The sequence below is a fragment of the Micrasema longulum genome, unplaced genomic scaffold (genome assembly GCF_059751315.1).
Source record: "Micrasema longulum isolate JH-2025_06_02 unplaced genomic scaffold, ASM5975131v1 h1tg001166l, whole genome shotgun sequence".
Taxonomy (NCBI): domain Eukaryota; kingdom Metazoa; phylum Arthropoda; class Insecta; order Trichoptera; family Brachycentridae; genus Micrasema; species Micrasema longulum.
Genome location: NW_028278353.1, coordinates 237,852 through 263,191, shown reverse-complemented (window position 1 = coordinate 263,191; position 25,340 = coordinate 237,852). Strand labels below are relative to the sequence as shown.

The window sequence follows — 25,340 nt, the reverse complement described above, 5'->3', positions numbered from 1 at the left end:
GAGCACGTAAGAAGGTTAAGGGATGAATATACTCGTACATGATAATGCATGAATTTAACAAGTGAATTTTGTTATTTTTGGCACCTTTTGTTTCGTTGTTATTTTATTCACATAACTTATATGTAACAGTTCTTTGATGTACGCCAGAGGTACTTTAACTTATAACTATATACTCGTATTATATACTCGTACTATATACTCGTACCTTAGATGATAAAATACGGGAGCCCACTTTTTGCCATTTTGAAGTTAAAAATGCAAAAATTTAGCAATAAGGTATTTTATACGCGGACAAAACACCAAAGTTCATTTTCGTTACATAAATACTTTTTTTAATTGAAATAAAGTTTTGAAGTCCACTTTGTTTTAGTGCAAAAAACATCAGCAGTCGCAGACAGGCTATTTTAATAAATATCTACTATTATTATCGAAATAATAATAATTTTACATTTTAAATTCATAGAGACGTTCAACAAACACTTGTTTTAACAAATAACGAGTAATTCACGCACAATTGGTTCCAGAGAAAACAGTTCCAACGGGGTTAATTGCATCATTATGCAGATAACTGACCAATTTACAGGAGATAATTGTATCTTCACTAACGTAAACATGGGAGCAGAAGATTTGTATTGATTGTAGTTCATAAGTGAATAAAGTTCCTAGCGGGAAAAACCATTATATATAGTTAAAATGTTAAAATTAAGAATGAAGAATACAGGATATAAAGGATATGTGTCAATTTTGATGTGTTTAATAATGGCATATGACGGCAATTCACATGACCTAAATTTCTGTTTAATAAGACTTGACATAAAGGCTCTACTTTCCAAGATAACTGAACAAGAAAAGTAGTATCGTATTACCATTGCTACGATTTTTTAAAGTCTTGTAATTTTTTAGTTACTCCGCGAGCGTCACTAGTTGTCTACGGTGAGTTTTGCTGATTAGTGAATTGGTTTTAGTAAACCGTAAATCTATACACTATCATTGCTTGATTTACAAGAACTCTCGCAGAGAAATTTCGCCGTACAATGAGGATAAATTAATGTTTTCTTGGGCGCGGTAAAAATTGGAGCATTTAATATCACGGAAAAATTACCTTCAAATGTACGAAAAATATCATTTAAAATATTTCAATTAAAACGAACTACTTTGAACGACGTCACTGGTTCTTACGAATCAACCAATGATAAGATGATATTGGTGGCCTCCGTGGTGTCGTGGTCAAGACGCTTGACTCGCGCACGAAAGGGTCCGGGTTCGATTCCCGGTGAGAGCACAAAAAATAGAATGTGATTTTTCTCAAGCCTGGGTGTTCTGTGATGTAATTCACCACTGTAATTGGGCCTCCTGGCCTGTTGTGGTGGTTGAAGTTTGGTGGAAGTTCAGTGGTTTTTTTTAAACCACTGAACTTCCTCATTTAATGCTCTTTGTTTTACTACATGAAAGAAAACATTTTTAATATCCTATTTCTCCATTGGTAAAACATGAAAAAATCCATAGTAAAATAAATAAATCGCCAGTGGATGAACATTTTTACTTGTGTTAATGAAAAAATAACATAAACAATAAGTTGTCTGCTTAACCACTCATTAAACCTATTCTCCTCTACGGATGCGAATCGTGGCACATCACTAGGGCCCGAAGCAGCAACAATCTGAGTGTTGAGAATAGCAAACTCCAGTGACAACTGCCATCGAGCGGAGCCGATACGGTTGGCTTGGCCATGTGCTGCGGATGCCTCCTGGGAGCCTTAACCACGCTCGCCTACTTTACAAGGCACCGGGTTCTCGACGTCCTGGACGTCCACTGCTGACTGTCCGTCGGCAGTTCGTGTCAGAACTACGGGACGCGAGCCTGACTTGGGAGGATGCACAGGAGCTGGCAGCCGACAGAGATGCTTGGAGGATCTTTGTGGACACCATATGCAACCAGGGAGCGGACATAGAATAATGAAATGAAATTATGCAATCCAAGTCGTAACTCTCTACAGCCGGCATATTTTGCAATCCAAAACCCCCGAATTAACCATATTAATATTATATTTTTAATTGAATCTGCATTCACTTCGTAACACTTCATTATAAATTATTATGAAAATAAAACTTTGTTATTAGTGTTACACAATTTTATTATTTTACAAGAACACTACTATAGTTTCAGAAGAACACTCCTCCCATCGACGGGTGATATAAAACTAATATAATAAAAACAGAATATTGTTCACAATGTCATAGAATTTAAACAAAAAATAAACAAATTAATCAGTGAAACATAGAGCAGGGGGGTTTTTTTTTCTCCCCTTATCTAAGGTGTTAGCACCCGTCGATGGAAGGAAAGCTCTCCCGAAACTACAGTAGTGTTTTTGTAAAATAATAAAATTGTGTAATACTAATAACAAAGTTTTATTTTCATAAAGTTAACACGACAAGTTAATTTTTTTGAATAATTTATTGCCCAAAAAAACTATGTTCAAAACTCGTTTATTTATCGTAGCTGCTCCAAATTTTATTTACTTTGTCCCCATTTAGATATTTTTAATACAAACTTTTGTGACTTCAAAAAAAAACTTTTTGAAACACTGTAAAATAAAACATTTGTCAGTGTGTAATAAGGTTATGTTCCTTTAATTATGTTTATTTTATTATAATATCAAAATTTTGAATTGGTCAACTATATTATGAAAATCCCTCTCCTCCTATTTCCTCATCCCTTAACCTTCTTAATAGCTCTTTTTTTTCTCATGTCTTATATAATATATTATTTTTCTCTTTACATGTTCTCTCATTATATTTGTGAAAAACTTTAACTGGATGACTGTACTATTTTTTTATATTTTGTATTCTTATATAACTGTTGTTTTTCCTTAATAAATAAAAAAATAATAAATAACAATGTATATTTATATTATTTTATTAGAACATAAAGCATGTTAAAATAAACTCATTTTTATGTTAGAAGCTTTGGGTACGAATCAACAAAATTATTCATGTGTAAAAATATCAAAATTAATTTTACAAATCTGTATTTAGATATGTTATATTTTCAATGCTCATTGATTCAAGATGCAAAACAGATCAATTTTGTTTAACGTCTGGTAAGTATCAAAGATAAGTACCATTGAATGTCCTAAAACTAGAATGGTGATGACCTGTGATGAATTAAAACAGATCTTCATGAGAACCAATAACACATCTGTTTCGTCGAAGTCTAAAACGGCTAAACGAATCGTAAAAACAAGAGCAATTGAAAACAAGCAATAACTGATGGATGGTCTTTTACATCAAAAATATTGTCTTAAAGTTGGTAATAGTTAATCGCTAAAATGGGCTAAACATTTTGATTTATTATTTTCATTTTAACGAATATGTAATTGTTAGTTATGGGGATAAGTGTTGACGCGTACGCCTACCACACTTGAGGTCCTAGATTCCATTCCTGATATGAAATATTGGTTTTAAAGATGCACCACTATACCATGAAACAAATGTTCAAGATACACTGCATTTGGTTTACAAGTGCACCATCGGGTGTGGATAGAGGGTATGATGGTGAATTGTTATTCAACTGTAACTAAACAGCCGACGTGGTCAGCGCGTTTGCTTACCATGCAAGAGGTCTCGGGTTCGATTCCCGACGTGGTTGATATTAAATGTTTATTTAAATCAACCACCAGTGTTTTTACTTCATAGTCCCTGGACTGGTACCTGAAGCGTACGACTGATCATCTTACCTTCATGTAACAAAAAATATGAAACGCTGCGATTGTTGTATCTATGCAGTGCCCTATGCACCATTAGGTGCGACAAGGGAATGAAGATGTTGATGAAACGCTATTTTATGAAACTGGACCTAATGACTTAAACCAGCGATTCCCAACCGCCGGTCCGTTGAAATTTTTTGCCGGTCCGCAGAAATATTTGTCGCCCATTTTTAAATTCCTGTACTAAAAAAAAGCGTCATTTTTTATTTCTATGCCTGTCATAATATAATATCAAAAATCAATAAACAAAATACTACATAAATAAAAGTTTTTATACCTGCGTTACGGGTCCGCAAATTTTTTCGATTTTCATCGGTCCGCAGGCTTAAGAAGGTTGGAAAACGCTGACCTACACCATCATGGATATTATTCAACAAAGATAGAGATTAGTTTAAAATATAATGTGAAAGTCGTTCGCTAGTTTAAATTTGACACTTTTTACACTGCAATGATCGTTCTTCCGAGTATTTGACAATACATTTTAGCGATATGTTAAATTTTGTAAAGCAAAAGACATTAAATCTTTATTATTTAGGATAATATTCTTTCGAATTATATTACTTACAAAGAAAATACTTTGGCAATTTATTTTAGACCATTGGATTTTTTGACATTATTTTGAGTAATGTCTTAATTACCGTGTTCCTTTCTCTCCATCTTTTTATTATTTTAAAAATACATATCTTTCAAAACAGCAAATGCTTAAATCTATTAGGCATCTATAAAGGTTAGGGCATACTCAAAATATTATTGATCAACTGAAAAATTATCAAATCAAGTATCAATTTAATCATATTTTTGATAGCTCTGCTGCCAAGTTAAGGTGTTGCCAATTGAGATAGTAATCTAAGTTAAATCGAGGATAGACAAATACATCAAATTATTAGATCACAACGAATAGCTTGTTAATTATAATATTCAAAGGTAAATTATACAGGAACGTATAAGCAAAACACTAATTAAAACAAATTAATAATTTGCATTTAATAAATGATGTCAAATATTATAAACTATAACGATTTCTATTAAAAAAAATAATTTTATATACCTACGCATAAATTTATTTATGAATACAAATTGAACAAAATAATTAGTTAATATTTATAGCACCATTATTTTGTGAAAAATTACAAGAGCATATTAGATCATACACATTCATATATGTTTGTAGCTTTTTACAAATTTGCAAATATAAATCACTGTCATATTTACATTGGTACACGTTTATGCTACTAACTGAAAATGTTATTTATAAATTATTCTTGCGTCAAAATATGCAAAACGAGTTGTTTTATTTTATTTATTCGTACAAAGCTTTTTGTCCATTTTAACGAAAACTTAACATTAACTTTTTTTTATTTATGCAACTGGCCCTAACACAGTCAGCGTCGTAGCTAGGGGATGGCCAAGCGGGCGGCTGTCAGAGGCGCAACCCCTAGGGGGGCGAAATTTGCAGACCCACGGCCTTTTTTTATTTTTCTCTTCCTAGAAAATAAGTCTTGGGGGGCGCAAAATTCAAATCTTGCCAGGAGGGCTCATGAATCTATCCACGACGCTAAACACAGTAGTAAATAAGAACGCTGAAAAACGCTCACAGCACGCCAAATATATTTATATATTGTATGTACATAGGTATTTTTGTCCTATTGTTTTAATGCAATACATCACCGAGTTAAAACAGCAGATACCGATAATTCTTACATCAAAAAAAATAACAGGCAAATTTATTGTTTTAAAAAGAATTAGAAGGCTATATGTATTTACAAAATTTTATAATAATATACTAAAAATACAGTCAATTACATTTTTTTTAAAGAATCTTCTTTGCCAATGTTATAATCATTAGAAAAGGCAAACGTTTAAACATAAGATATACAATGCATACCTATCGTTTTTAACAGGGTCGTCGACTCGCTGAAATGTCGCGTTTCGAACCGCTTTATAACACATTTTTATTCCCATGTTATTTATAACTACATAGTTGAAAATGGCCCAAATATATTAATATTTAGATTAATATAGGAACGCAAACATTTGTTTTAAAAATATTAAAAACTACAATCAAATGATAAAGGAACAGTAAAAAGAAGCGGTAAAATAGTATTTTCAATCATTTAGCCTACAAATGAACCACATTCCTCGATAGAGTATCTTTCCTACCAACTATATACTCTTCACTCTAGTGTTATAGAGTATCATTCGGTCAGTGCAATCGGTGATGAAATGGCTTTTTACATCATCAGAACATGACTCACTCTAAAACGATGTTTGTCTACCATGTACTCACGTCCCGCAGTAATGCTTCGAAAGGCACATACTAGGAACACCAGAAATAGTAATTTAATAGCGTGACTTAATTGCCTAATGCTTTCCCTTTGGCTAACGAGGTGGCGAAATGGCAAGCATAATACCTAATTATTGCATACATAAGTAGTAGGGCATTCGTCATATTAAAAAAAAACTCGAAATATTGCAATAGTATCGTTTTTACGAACAAAACATAATAAAAAAGGGTTACTTATTCTACCAAATACTATTTCGATATATTTAACGAGAATCTCCACTATCGTCACGTTGTCAACACTGGGTATGATCGGTCAAAGGGATTTAATCGTTTTAAAAAGCAGATGACATACAAATTTAACAATATAACTGGACAGGTCTTCCACGGAAAGTAAAAGTGGAAAGGGCGTCGGTAAATATCAGTTGCAATGTCACATTAACCGTAATTTAGATGAAGTAAGGTAGTAGATAAATGTTTAAATCTTTTAAACGTGAATCTGTTAAATTAATATTTTATGTTAAGCTAGTTATGCACAAAAAACTTACTCAACTGAGCGGCAAATATCCTCGATCATTCATCGTCCACCGAAAAAAATATTCGGGCTATAAAATGTCTGAAGGATGGGAAAGCGCCGGGTGAAGATGGGATTCATCCCGAACTCTTAAAAAGTAAAGTGAGTTTGGATGCAATTATTCCATTTCTCCACACGTTGTTATCAAAAGTACGGGATGAAGAACGTTGTCTGAGAGATCAGATTAATGGTAAGATCATTCTCTTCACAAGAAAAGCGATTCTTCAAAGTGTAATTACCGCGGAATAACTCGGCTGAGCGTTCCAGGAAAGATTCTTGCACCATAATCTCGGGCAGAATAAGAGCTCCTGTATTGTAAATTTTAGGAATCAACCAAACTGGTTTAACAAACCACTTGACCAATGCAGCCGGACATATTACAATATATATTTGATATTAAGTGGATAATGCTGTCATATTTGATGGAACTATAGATCCGGAAAATGAGTGAAGTCAATTTGTGATCGAGTGAGAAATCGATTTTTAAACCTCGAATCTGGAATGCGACAAAGCATCACGTGACAGCCGCCAGACATTTTTCGTTCACCATCAAAGGTATTCATTATATTCATTCTATATAATAAACAAGTAGTGCAATCATAAAGGAAAAGTAGTTAAGTTCGACTCCCAGCTGGGCGACCATAAAAAGAAAATAAAAATGTCATATAAATGTAATTACAGACATTTAATGTCGAAATATAACTCTTTTTACGCGATAAAACAGCTATAAATAAAGTAAAAATCACTGACATTTGATGTACTCGTAGTTCCCCTTTTATTTATTATTTGTTTATTTACTACTTGTAAACAAACACGATTCATTTTCATATGGGTGTCTGTCAAGAATATTATGCTATGTAACGCTGCGAGGTAATAAAGTTATTATCTAAATTAAATCGCGGACATGTACACAAAATAGATCATAATCAATGATTCGTTAATCAGAAACTATGAGATTGATTAAACATGAACATATAGAGAAAATTGTAATTGCAATAATAAATTATGAATATTTGTATAACAAAGTGGCAAGTTGTTTAAAATTTATTAAAGTTAACGATTAAATTATGAATCCAAATGAATTTGATAAACCTACACTCAATTTGCTTAAAATACTAACTATCTTTTAATTGATCAATACAATAATAATAGTCGATTGTTTTATAGAGCCATTATTATTTTATATCTGTATGTCTTAATTAGTTATTCAAAATCAAAATAAATAATCAACTACGTCAAAAACACATTATATTTTACATATGTAATTTATTATATTTCAGTTTCGGAAGAAAATTAAGATTATTCATGGTAAACTTTGGAAATTGATCGTATATCCTAGCAAAGAAACATGAAATAATCGTACCTAGGTAAAAGATATGCGTGTCTACGTTTTTTCTAATAAATAAATACATATGTACGGTATGTACTAATCGAATAATGAGACATCTAATATTTTGTACATAAACTATAAAATACGTTTTTTTTCAAAATGATATTGGGGAAAATTATTATTGTCATTGAACTGAATTAAACAAAAGTATGGTCATTTTTGTCGAAAACCGCGATCAGAAACATTATCTCGTTTTGCGGTTTGAAGTTAAGGCTGTAGTCTGGTAAAACGAACGCAAAATTAGGAAATCATACGATTTTGCCATTTTAAAACGAATGTTTGTCAAAAATCGCGCAATAAAAAAAATTAAAAATTATGTATGAGATAAAAACAATACTTTTTATAGGTATTTCTATCAAAAAATGTACTTCAAAGTTTCATATAACTAAAATATAATTACTTTTAGACCGGCAGATTACGCCATTTCAAATTTAGACTAAGCTTATTAATCTGGGATCTCAATAAAGACTAAGTATTGAACTGATTTTTCTTTGAATGATTTAAAGATAATAAATTTAAAAAGGAGATGGCCGCGGCAGAATTTTATTTTTTTGTTTTTGAAAAGAAATATAAGCATTTTAAAGCACATAAATTTTTGTAAAATTTTCCTTTATTTCTACGTAAATTATGCAATCAGTAATACCATAAAAAATTTAAAAATATTGAAATAGTTTAGTTAAATCCTTTTTTTATAGAACTGTATTTTTTTTAAATTTATTTTTTTATTTATATATAATTACTTTCAGACCGGCAGATTACGCAATTTCAAAATTTAGACTAAGCTTATTAATCTGGGATCTCAATAAAGACTAAGTATTGAACTTAAATTTTTAATAATGATTTGAAGATAATAAATTTAAAAAGGAGATGGCCGCGGCAGAATCTTATTTTTTTGTTTTTGAAAAGAAATATAAGCATTTTAAATCACATAAATTTTTCCTTTATTTCTACGTAAAATTATGCAATCAGTAACACCATAAAAAAATTTAAAATATTGAAATAGTTTAGTTAAAACCTTTTTTTATAGAACTGTATTTTTTTATTTTTTTTCAATACGATAATTCTAGTTGTAATATTTAATTTTAAACAATGTCTTATTTGGGTTTTTATTACATTCAGATCGGCCCTCAGAGCGGCCGCAGACGGACGTGTTTTCTGTGCTCAAAATTTTAATGCCTTTTTCAAAACAAAATTTAGTTCGAAACATATTATTTTTGTGTTCCTTCTAACACAATTTAAACCAGGATCAAAACCAAGTTATTTTTTGAATGAATAGTTTGTTCGAATTTGATAAATCATTCAAAAATGTAATTTCACGTCATATTCAAATAACAATTAACGGCGTCATTTTACTCGTACACAAAAACGGTCAAATTGCACATTTATCTAGGACATACCAGCACTCGGTAGGTACTATGTACAAAGTGTACACTAAACAGCCATATAATTATTACAATGTCGCGAACGCAGCCAACTTCATTGTGATGGTTTGACGTTTTGCTTAGCCGGCCTCAGACTAATAATATTTTCTATCAATCAGAATTACTTTATTATAGAAATCAAAGACGAGTGATACTTTAATCCATAAATTTGGAATATTTAGTGACCGATTTTATCATAACAATGCCGAAAAAACCAACGAAAAAACCAAACGAAAACTAAATCAATCCCAATTTCCAAAGGAGAAATGCAATGTAAGTTGGATTTGATTAATTTATTAGTATTAAAATTTAGAATACAAAGGACAGACATTTGATTTACATAAATCATTGTATCACCATTACAAATAAATGTAACAGTTTATTATTTGCTTATTTTAGGATTCAAAAAAGCTCAAATTAACTAAGGCCTGTGGAGAATACACTGTAAGTTATTGTCTTATTTACTTAGATAAATAAAATTCCTACAACATTTTACAAAACAATACTAAATGTACAAATAAGTTTGAATTTGGTAATGTATCCCTAAATAAAACACGTTTATTGAATTTTTATTTTACTTTATTTGTTTAAAAAGACCAGAGTTTATATTGTGACGCATTCCGTCGTTTGAAAATGTCCTAACAAGACGAAACGCGTCACAGTATACGCTCTTATATATTTAAAAAAATAAAGTACAATAATTAATTAAGTAATAAAGTACAAAGAATTCTACCAATTGTCTGCATTCACAATAAAAAAGTACAAATAATAATTATTATAACCCTTATTTTCTAAATATTGACTATCAATAAGTAGGGTTATATTTGCCTTTTGGGTAATATGCAAATTGAAATGTTTTAGGGTGTTCCAGCGAAATATCTTTCAACTGATATTCTAGAAGATGACGGTTGTCAGGTTAGTATTCATATCGAAGTAGGAATATTTTAAGTATTTACATTAAAATAGCTAATGAAATCTAAATTGGATTATGATTATTAATTAATCTGTATTATTTCAGGCGCAACAGCTAGTTCCAGAACTGCTAGCACAGCCATTACACCCCTTTAAGTTGGAAGGCAGGAGAGTTGTGGACATCCAGGAATTTTTCACTAAAATCCAGGAAATATTTTCTCATTCTTCCATGTTTGATTGCAAAGGAACGAATATGGTGATTGTGGATGAAAAGTTGCATGGCTTTAATTCTATATTAAATTTAAAATGTAATATGTGTGGATTATGTTTTTCTGTAAATTGTTGCAAGGACAGATCGAATGAAATGAGTTTAAATGAATCGTTTGTGTCTGGAATATCGAGTATCGGTTCTGGATATAGTGGTTTGCAAGAGTTGACTGCTGCTGTTGGAATTCCTTGCATGAGTAAATGGAAGTATTTGAAGATCAATAAGAAAGTGTGTGAATGGTGGGATACTGCGAAACTAAAAGTTATGGAGGAGGCAACGAAAGAAGTGGGACAACTGGCTACTGCGAATTGTGAAATTGATGAAAATGGTAAACCAATGATAACTGTTGTGGCTGACGGGTGTTGGTCTAAGAGATCATACAAAACCAACTACTCGTCTAACTCGGGCGCAGCTTCTATAGTAGGGTTTCGTACGGGGAAAGTTCTATATATGGGTGTTTATAATAAATACTGTGTGATTTGTGCTAGAGCAACTAATAAGAATATTGAGGCACCAAAACATGAATGTTTTAAAAATTACTCAGGATCTTCAAGTGGTATGGAATCGGCGATCATTCTGAAAGAAATTTGATAGAAAGAAGAACGGTTTTACAATCAGATAGCGGGGAATGGTTAGAAAAGTGTAGAAATTTACTCACTGCGTCATGGTTTGGTAAAGTTTGTAAAAGAAGAATAGGAATTAGTTGTTCAGGGTTAGTTAGAAGTATGCCATATAGTAAATCGCTAAGTAATATTTTTTCTATTAAATATGGTCAGGATTATGAACTGACCGCATTAAACCAATTAAGCCTTCAAGAAAATATCAAATTTCAGAAGTGTGGGCTGTTTATTGATAGTGAATATTGTTTTCTAGGCGCCACACCAGATAACATTAGTACGGATCATGGCGGTATCATTATAGAAATAAAATGTCCATCGTCTGCTTCTAATATGACTATGACTGTTGAAACCGCCATCGACAGTGGTAAAATTAAGTTTTGGAAAAGAAATAGAAACCATACCGAGTATTATGTAAATCAGAATCACGATTGGTATTACCAAGTTCAAGGACAGTTGCATATTACTAAAAAAAATATATGTCTTTTTGGAGTGTGGACCGGAGCCCAACATAAAATTAAAATCTTTTTATTTAAACTGTTTGCTTCCAGAGCTTGTTGACCCCCGAGTTACACGATCCATGCCTATCAGAGATCCACCAAATGTTCTCGAGGCTATCGAAAACAAAAAAGTTGCCCCCAATAAAGTCATAAATTGTTAAAAAAAGCTGTTTAACGAAAACATCCCATCAACCAGTAAAAGTTAAATTATACTCACCAGTTTCAGAAAAATATTTACCTAAATCAGCTTAGAAATTCCGCCCTCTTTCAACTATAATGGTTTTTTTTTTTAAATTTATGTAGATGTTGCTTTTATTATTTTTTTAATTTCTGTATCCAGATACACAACTTTGATTGAACCTGTCCCCCCTAAATCAAGACCATTGTAACATGAAATATATTCTTAGTTCTTTTTCACAATGTATTTTTCATAAAATAACTAGCGATCTATTGTTATCAAAAATATTGGGATTCTTTACTGGTTCTTCCCAATAATATATATTTTTGAACCATTTGCACCTTAGTATTTTTTCAATAAAAATGAAATTTTCCTCCACAATTTGTTTATTTTTACTTACAAGCGGTCCCACGATCAATTTCTGGCAGGGTTAAGTGAAATATTTTTTTTATGTGTTTTTACGTTGCAATATTTAATTCTCCTTGGACTGGCACGGGACTGCAGGATTGATCATCTTACCTTCATGTTATATATTATTAAATACGCTGTATTTTGTTTTCAAATGCAATGCCTTATGCACCAATAGGTGATAGGGATGATGATCTATCCAAAATTCTATTTACTTCGAAAAGGTTTAAAACACTTGTATATATTTTTAAAATATTTTACGTCACTCTCACATAGGTGTAAAAATAGAAATAAAACTATTATGTAAGTAATTTAGCATATTTATATTTTCTCAATGCATATTAAAATAATCGCTTACAGTATTTTGTCAATACAAGGTTTCCACTATATGCACAAAACTCTTAAAATGCTTGAATTACCGTTTTAGTTTTTTTCATGTAAGATTATGTAGACATCCTTTTAGTATTTTCTGAGTGGAATACATGCTTTACTATATAGAACTTGATACACAACTCTTAGATAGGTGATTAAATGTGCTTTTATAGGTTTTTAGTGTAAAAGTTGGTAGGCACCCTTTTGACTTTATTCTTTTGCATTATTCTTTTGTCTGTTGCACCTGGAATGAAATGTATTTATAAATTTTACGTAGATTAAATGCAATGCTTACCTTAATTGATAGTTATCATGGTTTTGAACTTAAATAGTAACTAAGAAAATAAAATCAATTAAAATAATATACACAATACATTCTTAACCTATAAAAATATTTTTAGGTATTTGGCCGAGTCTTTTATCATTATATGTTGTTAATTTTTTAGAATTTATCTACCATATTTTTCCAATTTTATTACGAAATACATGATCAAGTGCAAATTCAAAAAACTTATCAGTTTAAAGGAAAAATATTATAAAATGTCATACTGTCAAAAAATGTTTTTACTTACGTAATTTGATGAGATCAAATAATTTTTCTCTTGAAAACAATATTATGAAGTGCATTATTTTTTTGGCATTCACTTTAGTGACATGGTGCATTTTCATTAAAACATAACAGTGTTATCTGTCAACTTCGAAAATACAAATATCCATAATTACCCAGAAGCCAGAAATCAACATATGTCACAGATTATCCGATAGTTGTACAATTCTACATTATCTCTGCAGTACGCTAGTCAGGAGTGCTATTTATAGATTTTACCTATTAAATAATCACGCAAAAACTCTATCTATCTCTGTCTTTCTCATTTTGTCAAACAAAGTATGAAGAGTACGTAAAAATTGACGAACATACAATGTAACAGGATATTTTTTTTGATTGCTTTGTCTTGAAGCGGTATATTTTACGCATTCGGCGGCAAACCGTACGATTCAACTTACCGACTACAGCCTTAATACCCAAACATATAATATCTCAAGTAGCTACTTTTAGCAGGTACGCATAATATAAAACTTATGAAATATTAACATTATATATTATTATGTCACGTATGATGGTATAAAAAGTAAGAACATATTTTTTAAATATATTAAAATGGTTATTGAAAACACAAGTGGTAAGCTGATACTATTGTGAATATGATGATGTTATTATAATTATTTGACTATATTATACTAATCTTTTTGTTTTTTTAAATAAATTTTTACTTGTTTGTATTGTATTCAATACATCCATAATCGTCTGTTTTGCTTAAGGCCAGTTGCACCAGTTGCAAAAGGAAATAAATTTATTTATCTCATATTCTATCCATATATACAAAAGGAAATGTTTGTATGTCTGTCCTTGATAGACTAAATAACTACTGGACTGATTTACGTGCGGTTTTCAGCGAAATTTAGATCTTTGCCACGAGCATATTTATAGTTCAATCTTCAATTTAGTAAGTAGAAAAAAAATTAGGAGCGTAAATGTTTTTTTTTATCCTTCGCAAGGGTGGCATTCGACGAAAATGCATGTATAATTGGGAAGATGTTGTTTTTTTAGTGTATAAAAAAAGTTTGTTTTTAAATGTTTACAAACAACATTCGTTTTTTATGAATCCAAATCAGATTATTTCCCTAAGTTCCTTATAATTTCTACCCATTTATTTATTTTTACTAGTTTTTTGGAAATACTAAAATAATATCAACTGACATTCGATGCATTTTTGAAAATCAGATTCCTAAATACAGTGATGTATTCTTCATCCGCCAAAGACAGCAAACAAAGTTTAAAAATATAATAAATATTTCATGTAAACCATATCGGAAATGATAGGCAAACGCGCTGACCACGATGCGGGCAAATTAATGAAATAACCGTCAAACCGTCTTCGTTATGAACATTTGAATAAAATACACAAAAGTTGTTACAACTGATGACAAACGTCAATTCAAGCATAATGAGTTAATTTAAAATAAGCGGTGCCGTCATTCTCAAATAGGATTACTCAGAGATAAATTATCTCCGCGAAGTAAACAATCTTATTATTGGATGAATAATATCAACGGTCTATATTCAAATAAGAACCGTTAATTGTGGGGTTCTTTTCCAAATTGACTATTTCCATTATTTGCAGATTGATAAGATGTGGATACAATTAAGAAGTGTGTTTTTATTTTCTGAGAAAATAAGGCAGGTCCACCAAATACACCAGCAAATAGTTGAAAAAAAAAATTTTGTTTTGATTTTTTCCCAAAAATAAGTAATTCGGTAAAACCTAGAAATAGTCGGTTAAATTAAAAGATATTTTTTTTTTATTCATATCGGAAATGGGTAGTTCATTCAACTAATTGTTAAACTACAAAATCGGCCAAAATTAGCGCGTTTTCGCTAAAAATTTATTTCGGGTCCCCAAATCAATATAATGCGATATTAAACATGATTTTACATATTATGGAAATAGACAACTTTGGAAAAGAACCTTACAATTATAAATGGATAGATCGAGGTTATCTAGACACATTTATTAAATTTGTGGAATTGCATTTTAATTACCTACATAAACTAGACCTGCAGATTAGTGAGCGGTCCTAGGTTTGAGCCCGGCAAGCAACAACTTGATTCGCATTTCCTACCAAGTTTATTTACTAGTTGAACAAAGTAGACATGAACTAATAATCAGTTAGAATAAATTTTGCTACAAGATTTTGAAATATCTACATTACTTATATTGATTTTATGTAGAAGAGTCCCGACTTAACACGGAATTTTCTAACAAGTCGGGACATAAAAAAATATAATTGTTCTCTATGATAAAATTATATATTTTGTGCATTAAATAAATAAAATAAATAAATACATTAATCAAATGACGGATTGAAAAGACTTAAACTAATAAAGGCATCTGACGGCAGATCACGTGATCTACATTTCTGTTTAGTAAAATTTTACATAAAAGCTCTACTTTCCAAGATAATTAAAAATAAAAAATAAATTATATAGGGGATAAAAGGTATTTGTCGGTTAAATACTGGAAATAAAGCCATAATTTAATATTAATGAAAACCGTTTAAGATGGTATAATAGATATCCCAGAGGTTCGAAAACTTAAAAAAGATGATCATATTTCAAAATTTCTTACTTCGACATTCAACCTTTACATCCTACATCCTTCATTTTTGTATAAATACCAATTTCATCAACAAACTCTTGAAGTAGAAAGGTACCAATTACATATGAAAAAATATATCACGCAGGGGCGTAAGGGTAGGCATAGAGGATAAAACGCCAGTTCAACAAAATTGCAAATTATAGAGCACTTCAGATTTAGATTATTAGTCCAGGCGGATGATAGAATACATTTATGTGTATGAAATATAACAAAAACCCTGGACGAGTGTTTTCAATTCGATGGCTGCTCCCGGGTAAAACTACTGAATAATACAATCAAGTGTAGATAGGTCCGCCACGTAGTAAAGGGGTCGACGCGTTCGCTTTCGGGTTTTCTGGGTTCGATTCCTGGCAGGGTAGACGTAAAATAATGATTTTAAAGGTATTTTAAACTGCACTTTTTTATTGTTCCTGGGCTGGCACTTGAAGAGTAAGACTGATCACTTTAACTTTGTGTACCAGATTATTGAACTATGGGGCATTTAATTTACCAATGCAGTGTCCTATTCACCAGGAAAGGGGAATGATGATGAAGATTTTACTGTCCGCTTTGTGGTAGAAATTCAATATTTATTTTAAAAGGGGGTTTCCTCACTGCTATCTTTCTTAATCCCTTGACTAAAATATAATATAAAATAATAAATAAAATATCGAGATACGTTGCGTTTGGTGCACCAATTCAGTGCCCTAAGCACCATTTTGAACGTTATGTACATATTCGAAAAACATGTGAAGTCTTCTAATAATATTTTTATACTTACAGTGTCTTCGTACTTTGTAGATGTTGAATGTAAATAGTGGATGACATACCTGAAAAGAAAAAAAAAACTTATTTCACAAATGTTCAAGGACGGAAAAACATTACGCAATAATAACACAAATAGAAATTCAAAAGCTTCATAATTCGGCTGAAATGTTATTTTCGAGATGTGTAGTGTACACTTTACACTGAGTTTTGGCAAATCACCAGAGGGAAAATGAGCAAGGTCAGTATTTAGCCTTAAAATTAAATGTCACAATGTGAAAAAAAAAAGTTACATACTAAATCTATTTAAGTGAAGAAAGTAAAATAAAAAATAGATAGGAATCGAAAGAATGTACAAAAACAGACTATGGAGACGTATTCTTCGATCCGAAGATACCACGTACTTTGGAGTGGTAGCAATAAGGCGTACCGTTATATTATTAATTATGGTTGCTTCAGAATTGACCTGACCAATTTGGTAGAGCGAAGTGCAAAAGGTATTTCTTAAAGAAGCTAATACACTGCATGGGTAAAAGTACTATGTCTACAAACCTGGTGTTTTTTTTTCATACGACCAGAGGTGCTATTCTGAACCGCTCTCGCGGCACGAGAAAACAGTTTTTCTTGTGTATTTTGTATGTAAATACGCGAGATAATACGGCCGCGAGAGCGTTTGGGATACCACCCCCGAACGAGGACATAAAACATTTTAACAGTAGCAGATCTGTACATACACTGAATATGAGGAGCAGTCTTTCTTAAGGGATAGACATATTTTTCAGTACTATTTGCAAGTATTTTCAATATTCCATATTCCCTTCTCAAAAATATTTTCCCTCTCTGTTGCAACAAATAAAAATAAAATTATGCGCAAAGATGTGTTTCAGTACATTAGATTGGTAACTTGATGACCCTAAATATGACCATAAGTTAATGATCGTGAACTAATGTCGCTCGCTCTGCCGAGAAATTGGCACATAAAATAATATGTTTTTGATTGTTTTTCTTTTGCACCACAACAGGCCAGGAGGCCAATTACAGTGGTGAATTACAGCACAGAACGCCCGGTCTCGAGAAAAGTCACATTTAATTTGCGCGTTCGAACCCCAGAACCTTTCGTGCGAGAGTCCAGCGTCTTAGCCATTACATTACGGAGGCCGCCGCGTTTTTCCATCAAAATACATTTCTGCTTCATTTATAGAAAAACTCAACTGTTAATTAAGACAGGGACATCATATAATAGCCTTATTTAAGCGTGGCTCGGTAAAGCTGGTTAAGCATAGACCTGTATGCGTAATCTAAAAGTGTGAAAGAGCTACAATTAATGATATGAATCATAATTAAAAATGCATGTTTTTTGTACATACATGTACAAAAACATAAAAAATTAATTGAAATTGGAATATAACAACGAGCAACAATGGTGTTGATCCGACGATTGCCGCAACAAGACGACCTCAACGCCATTAAAAACAAACAAAACTCTTTTCCGTAGGAATTCAATTGAAGAAAGAAAAACGAACGCTGCACGGATGTTCTCGAAAGGCGGGTTAATATGGCGCCACAATGGACGGAAGCGCATTTGCATTTCCTCATTATGCACCGTGATAGAATTATGCAACACCACACTACACTCAATTACTTCATCTAGCGGAGTCCAATCCAGCGGACCTATCTACCACTAAAATCTGCGCAGACACTTGCTATAGCGAGTTGTATCTTGCATCAGCAACGTTACTAGAGAATCAATGACCCGTGAATAGATTGCCGTTGAAATTTAAACTTGAGTACGCGGTATAGCATCAGTGTGTCATATGGTATTCAAATAAAATAGTAAAATACATTTCAGTTTTCACACCTAATTATGTCATTAATATATTTATGATAGATACAATCTTCTACTGGTTGAGCCGATAATTTGTTTCGATGTATTTTAGCCATAAAAGTCATATGACAATAGATACTGGCAAATTTTGGTCTTGTGAGGTTTCTACGCCTGACAGAACAATTTGGGTTTGGCGACACTGTTTGGCCTGGGCGCGCAGCTCTTCACTTTTTCGACGGTTTATGTACGCACGATTTTTGAATTGATAAAAATATCGTCCGGTATTCGCCGTTTAAGTTTTCATAGCTTCACCTTAACGCGCACAACGCCGCAAACATATCATCGTCCATCGCCTTTCATCTTCATCCTTCGCCTCCAGACAAAGTGTCTGCAATTCTTGAAGTGTTCCTGAAGACCAATTTCCCTGATAGCACCAGCTGATTGCCGACAAGGAAGAGGACCCACACCAGGTTAGTCAGTGTTATTACATGTTGATTTTCTCTGGTCCGAGTACATCTCTAATAAGTTGTTAGCCGCATCCAATAGCTCACATTGTCAGTTGGGATAAATTAATTTACTGACCGCTATCGCAAATTTCTTTGTAACGCAAAAGATGAATTCTATTTACACGATTCACATCAACTACTTTTTCACGCCTTTTCCGATCTGAACACCGCACACAAAGATATTTTGTCACAAAGCTTGACTCGAGAAAAACTTCGTTATACAAGCAGGTATTCTTAAAGATACCAAATCTCGCGATGCATAAAGCGGGCTATAAATATTAGTGACCGACCGAAACAAAATTTTCAGCCGAAAACGAATTTCGGCTTCTGGTTTCGGCCGAAACCAAAGAAAACTTAGGTGTTTTCATCGTTAAACATTAGGAGTTCATTAAAATAAGTGTTTAAAAAAATACACAATGAAAAAAAAAAGCATAAATTTGTTTATTTTTAGCGTTTTTTGGTTCGTTGTTATGTTAAACATACATATAACTTAAGAGTCACGAGCCATGAGATGCACCCGAGTACAGGCGAACGTAATCCGACAGATCCCGACCGCAGGTTTCGGCTGAGCCGAAGTTTAGGACAATTTTTGGCCAAAACCGAAACCTCAGCAGAAACTCGTTTTATTGTCCGAAACTGAAACTTCCGTCAGTTATTAATAAAAACAGCATATCTATCATTGTCTTGATATTCATTGAAATAACGATAATTAAGATGTGCATTTAATATTTAAAATACAAGTCACAATGTAGGTATTTGACTTTGGCACAATTGGGAATCGAACAATATTCGTGCATAGACAACTACGTCAGCTACACAACTTGTCTTGAGAACGGAGAAGTGAAATAAAATAAAACTGGTACATAATAATCTCTTACTGTGGATACGCAATTTTGTTGTCTCCCTCGCGGCAATATGGAGTCTAGACGTCTGCGTTCGAAGATAAGTAGTTGGCGATTATTTATTTAGATTGGCTTCCAAATTGACAGTTTAGAATCGCGAATATAAATTATTATATTAGCAATGAGGAAGTTCCGTGGTTTGAAAAAAAATATATTTGCCGAAAGACTATCAAATTAAGCCAAAAAAAAATTTTTTTTATGTATCATATTATCAGCGCTATGATTTTTTTAAGTTTTGTGATTTTGAAATTACTCCCCATGTGACGTCACAAGTTCTCTACGGTGAGTTATTCTGATTGGTGGGTTGGCTACCCGGTAACCGGAAACCTTTCACAACACTGTCATTGGTTGATTTTGGAGAACTAGTGACGTCATTCAAAGTAGTTTGTTTTTATTATTTTTTTCATACATTTTCGAGAAACTTCACCGTACAATTAAATGCTCTACTTATTTCATCCTTTTCATATCCAATTTTCCGTTGCACGTTACTTCCTCATTATATACCAGTCCAGTAGTTTTTCTTAATTCCGTATTGTTCACTTTTTTTATAAAGACAATAATTGTTTTTAAAAGACAATCCGAAAACTATTGATGACATTATTTGTACATTGTAGAATGCCAAAGTTATTTTGGCGTAAAATACCATTATCTGTGAAATACTGTTAGACTCATGACCTCATTTAGCAAAATATAATAAAATTCGATGATTCATTTGTATTTTTGATTTTAAAATGCCTAAAAACATAGTTGTCTGGCTATTCACGATGTGAATTTTATCAAATCACTCGTAATTAATTAACGGTTATTTTTTATTACCCTTGTTCGCTTATTATACAGACTTTCTAACGAATAAATCTTCGGGCGTAATGTTGATTATAAAAAGCTAAAACATCTCGACAGAGAACTGAAAATATTTTTTTAAGAAAGATGATAATATATGAAAGAATAAACTTACAGTTCACAGAGCTTATAACTAGTTAAACTATTAATGTTAAAAACATAGGAATTGGGAATGTTACAAAGTGTGTTGAATGATACTCGTATTAAACTTATGACTACAGAGTAAAAAAAAAATACATAAAAATACACAAAAATACAAAAAAATTCAATTATCTGATATAAATAGGTTTTGTTGCGAATAATAGCGATATACAAGTTATTTAAAGTGATAACAGGGGTGGTATTCTGAACGCAAAAGCGCGCGAAGAAAACGCATTTTTAACTCATATTTACGTACTGAATACACCCTACCCTTAACAGTGCGATCTCTTCGCGCGGAACACGGAAATATCACATTTTTAAATTTATTTTAAAGTAATAAAGGTCTAAGAAAAACTGTCCAGAATAAAAAAATATTTTTTTGCTAATTATTAGTAGCATAAAAAATACTTAAATTTGTACTTTTAAATCCCGCAAAAACGGTAATTTCATTGGCCGCGCCCCTAATACGTCACGATTCATGTTTATTTGTTTCTGACCATTGAAATTTGTTCAGAACAATATCACGAATCTTGACGTCACAACAACCAAGGCCAAACACGTCTCATTTTTCGAACAAAGTATTTTTATTAAATTTCTTTTTTACATTTATGTATGAAAACATTTTTCCACAATATCTATATTGATTTTGAAAATACAATTAATTATTCTAAATCCATTTCATATATTTTTATAGGTATTCGTAGTATGTGATATTTCCCTATTCCGTTCATAATACCGGCCCAGGTTGCAAAAGCCTAGATTTCTATGTTACATAGTAATAAAAACTCCATCTCTGTTAAAATATCAATAATGTTATCTCGTGTTCAGACGGAGTGGAGAGTTAAGTTCTGGGAGTGAAAAAGAACTAGAATCCAACAAAAATACAGAAAAATAAAATCGAGTGGATAATAGTCGGTTACGTTGGTGGGTCCATGGTCATACGTGGTAGTTAGAGTTATCCCGGGTTCGATTCAGGGCAAGATCCAAAAACGACATGTTTTTCACGCTAATCATCTTGCATTCGTCTATTAATGTATCAAAATACGCCGCAGTCGGAGTACCAGCAGTGCCCTATGCACCACTGGGTGCTGATAGGGAAATGATGATGTAATGTACTTGAAGGCCTTTTGTATTTTGGATCAAGCAATATAAAACCTATACAAAAACTGACAGCTTAAATGTTTTCTTAGAATCATCCGGTCTAGCGTCTTACGTAATAGGGGCATTGTCTATAACTAGTTATTGTAGGTATGCTATTTTGCGCGGCAAGGATTTAATTTGACTTAATTGAGAGCATTCTAAAAAAAGAATTATTTTATTTGCATATCTTACACTCGCGTTACAAACACGCTACTTTTCGATTTTTCGGTAGAGCTACCGATTTTCAAATAATCTATTGATAATCATAAATCGTTAAAAATTCTACCGACTTTTCATTCAATGATGATGCGATTAGTTAAAATCTCAGAATAAAAACCTATAATACCAAAAAACCGTCACTTGAGTACTTTTACATGGAAAAAATATTAATTACAATTCTTAAAGGAGAAAAAAAGTAGCATACATTTTCAGGGACAAAAATTATAAGAAAATCCTGGGGGACCAAATAAGGTAGCTAATTTCTTAGGGGAAAAAATATAGGAAAGGGGGACCTAAATGGTTACCAACTTTTATCTACCTATCTCACCCACATCGTCAACAGAATACTGTTTTTTTTTCCCAATGATCTACCGAAATTAGTGTCTCTGACTAACAAATTTCACTTGATGGTGGTTGGCAACGCTGACTACACTTAACATATTATATGTAGAAAAAAATAAAAAAACAATTTACATTAAAACGAGCAACGGAGCGTGGGAGAAACAATGATTTTATTCCGTAAAAAGCCCTTTATCAAATTTAATTTAATTTCACTTAACATAAATTATTTTAGGCAAGAAAGAATAAATTAGAAGTGTAATGGTTTAAGATAAGTAAGCAGAAAATTGATAAACAAACCATTAAAATGTTGTTAATTAAGATCATATAAAATAAATGATTGAATTTACAATAATCCATTATAATTTATTGCTAAATTAAAACCTTTTATTACAATAGATTTTTCATGCAACAAAAAATAAACTCGTGATTCGCAGCGATTGGTGTACCAACAAGAGCCATATGCACTGTTAGATGAATTTGTGTTGGATATTATCATACAATAAAACCAATCTAAAAACAAGTATTTCATAATAATATTTTAGATATTTTCACTTTCTAATAGGAAATCGGATTGATTAGAATTATAAAAATAAAATTAATTTATCACTGATTGGTTATAATCCCGGACTCAAAATTTACGAATAGAAATATCAAATCCACATCGTCTGAACCTGATTCCGATTTCCAAATTTAAGATGCTTAGATTAATAAAAATATTTAAAAATAAATAATTATTAAAATCATCGTGCAATAAATTGATAATGCCTTTAATTGACTCGATAACGCCTTGAGAAAGGAGCAAGTTGCCTATCTTAACTGGCCAGCAGAAGTCAATTTACAGTAGTGATTTTGAATACAAGTTAATGTACATTCATTTGAATGAAAAACCTCAAACATTTATTCAATTTTAAATATGTTGTTAGAAAAAGGTAGATACGTGTAAATTTTTCAAAAGGTACACTTCCGTGATTTGATGTAACATACCTAAAGCAATAACTCAGTAGTCATTTTTATAAATGTGCATGTAATATACATACATGTGTACATGATGCTAATAACACAAAAACAGTAGCTACCCGACTGAAGTGCAACGAGTGGTGTTGTAATAACATGGTAATTTAATGGACTAAAGTGACCCATAGCGAATACCGCGGCAGGTGGGCATTCATTACCGTTAAATATCCCATTCCATACCGATGTACGCTGGATACATACGAGTACTGTGGCATGAATCATCTACACGTGGTCCACACTAAGGTAAGCGGAGAGCGGTGAGCGGTGAGCGGTGAGCGGTGAGCGGTGAGTCACCACGCAAATCGTTATGATTATATCACTCACCTGCGATCTACTAACTCACGTAATGATCTGCTACCAGATAAATATCGCGTTCACCAATAAATAATAGGATGCACATAATATAAAATAAATGTGTTATTTAGATAATTTAAGTTTTTTTATTGCTCAAAAATACTCATTATTCATAAAGTACTAATGTTGCATTAAATTTATTTTTATTATTACCTAATTGAATACTAACCATTTTGATAATTTTCAACTTTACTTTGTTATATTTATATTTAGAACACAAAATTTTCTCATGCCAATTGTTATATTTTATTTAGAGATGTCATGTTTCTTTTTTACTTTTTGCTGTTTTTTTATATTTTATGTTCACTAAATTCTTTAGTTTTGATTTTGATATTATTTATTTATTTATTGTACGTTACAGGAGCCCTTTACAATAAAAAATGTAACAATATAATGAGTTAGTTAGATAGTGTATTACATAATAAATTGTTTACTGCTGTGATTATTTCTGTAAAACATTTTTTTGTAAAAGGTTCTTTGAACCGTTGATGTATAAATAAATAAATATCAATTAAATCTGCTAAAATCAGCGATTTTTTTACTGAAGTTTGAAAAATAAACTAAGCTTCTCCGTTGTTATTAATTTGTGCATCATATATTAAAATTTCAGTAGTAATAGAAAATAAATTGTAATTTTAATATTTTTAAGCATCTGCTTTTTGCTCGAGACAGTATATACTTTTACCTTGAAAGTCTCGGTACAATGGAATTTGTATTTATTTTTCCATATAAGTTTTGTACTAGCACAGCGCCCACTAATAGCTGCAAGTAATAAAAAATGCGTAAACAAATGAATGCGTATAGAATTGATTGATCGTAAAGTAATTTAGTTGTATTGCAAGTTAAAGTAACAACACATGTCATGAATTATGCGGAACACACCGAACATACAAGTTAAATTCGCATTAAAATACCATTTACTCTCTAATTTTTTAATGATAAATAAACGTCTCGCCTGGCAAAACTCAACCTTGTAAAATACCTAGAAAGAAAATGACTTACCACTTTCCAAAAATATGAATGAACAATAGAATTGCACTAAAACAATTTTCCATTCAATGGATTTGAAATGCTTTAGTGTTTGCCAAAAATACCACATTCTGCGAACGCTCGGCGTTTAAAAAACATTCTCGTGTTAACTAACCGTGAGACCAAAGTTATTCAGAACTATTCTTTAAAAAAATTACAGACTGCATTTCGGCGCTAATTCGCCGACAGTAAAAAGAAAACCAACCGAAATAAAAATGTCTAACACATACACGATAAAGACAAACTCATTGGTTTCGACTTCACCGTCTGATTATTTCATCATTCAGCCCATAAGGATAAGGTGACATTTTTATTTGTAGGTGGTCCGGTACAAAATTTAAATCGGTCTTTTTTTCTTCGAGTCAATGTTAACAATAAA

General features: G+C 31.7%; 1 protein-coding gene and 2 long non-coding RNA genes across 5 annotated transcripts in view; 1 reads left to right on the top strand and 2 right to left on the bottom strand.

The window, feature by feature from the left end:
• Positions 1 to 25,340, bottom strand: part of LOC148276672 (uncharacterized) — a 266,966-nt gene that overhangs the window by 54,930 nt on the left and 186,696 nt on the right. The window lies entirely within an intron of this gene.
• On the top strand, positions 9,493 to 10,600 carry LOC148276674 (uncharacterized). The gene is made up of 4 exons (XR_015823679.1): positions 9,493 to 9,705; positions 9,832 to 9,876; positions 10,294 to 10,347; positions 10,451 to 10,600. It is a non-coding gene; the product is annotated as an uncharacterized LOC148276674 (long non-coding RNA).
• LOC148276673 (uncharacterized) lies at positions 12,620 to 13,495 on the bottom strand. Its single transcript, XR_015823680.1, has 2 exons — positions 13,260 to 13,495; positions 12,620 to 12,931 (listed from the first exon to the last, which is right to left on the bottom strand). It is a non-coding gene; the product is annotated as an uncharacterized LOC148276673 (long non-coding RNA).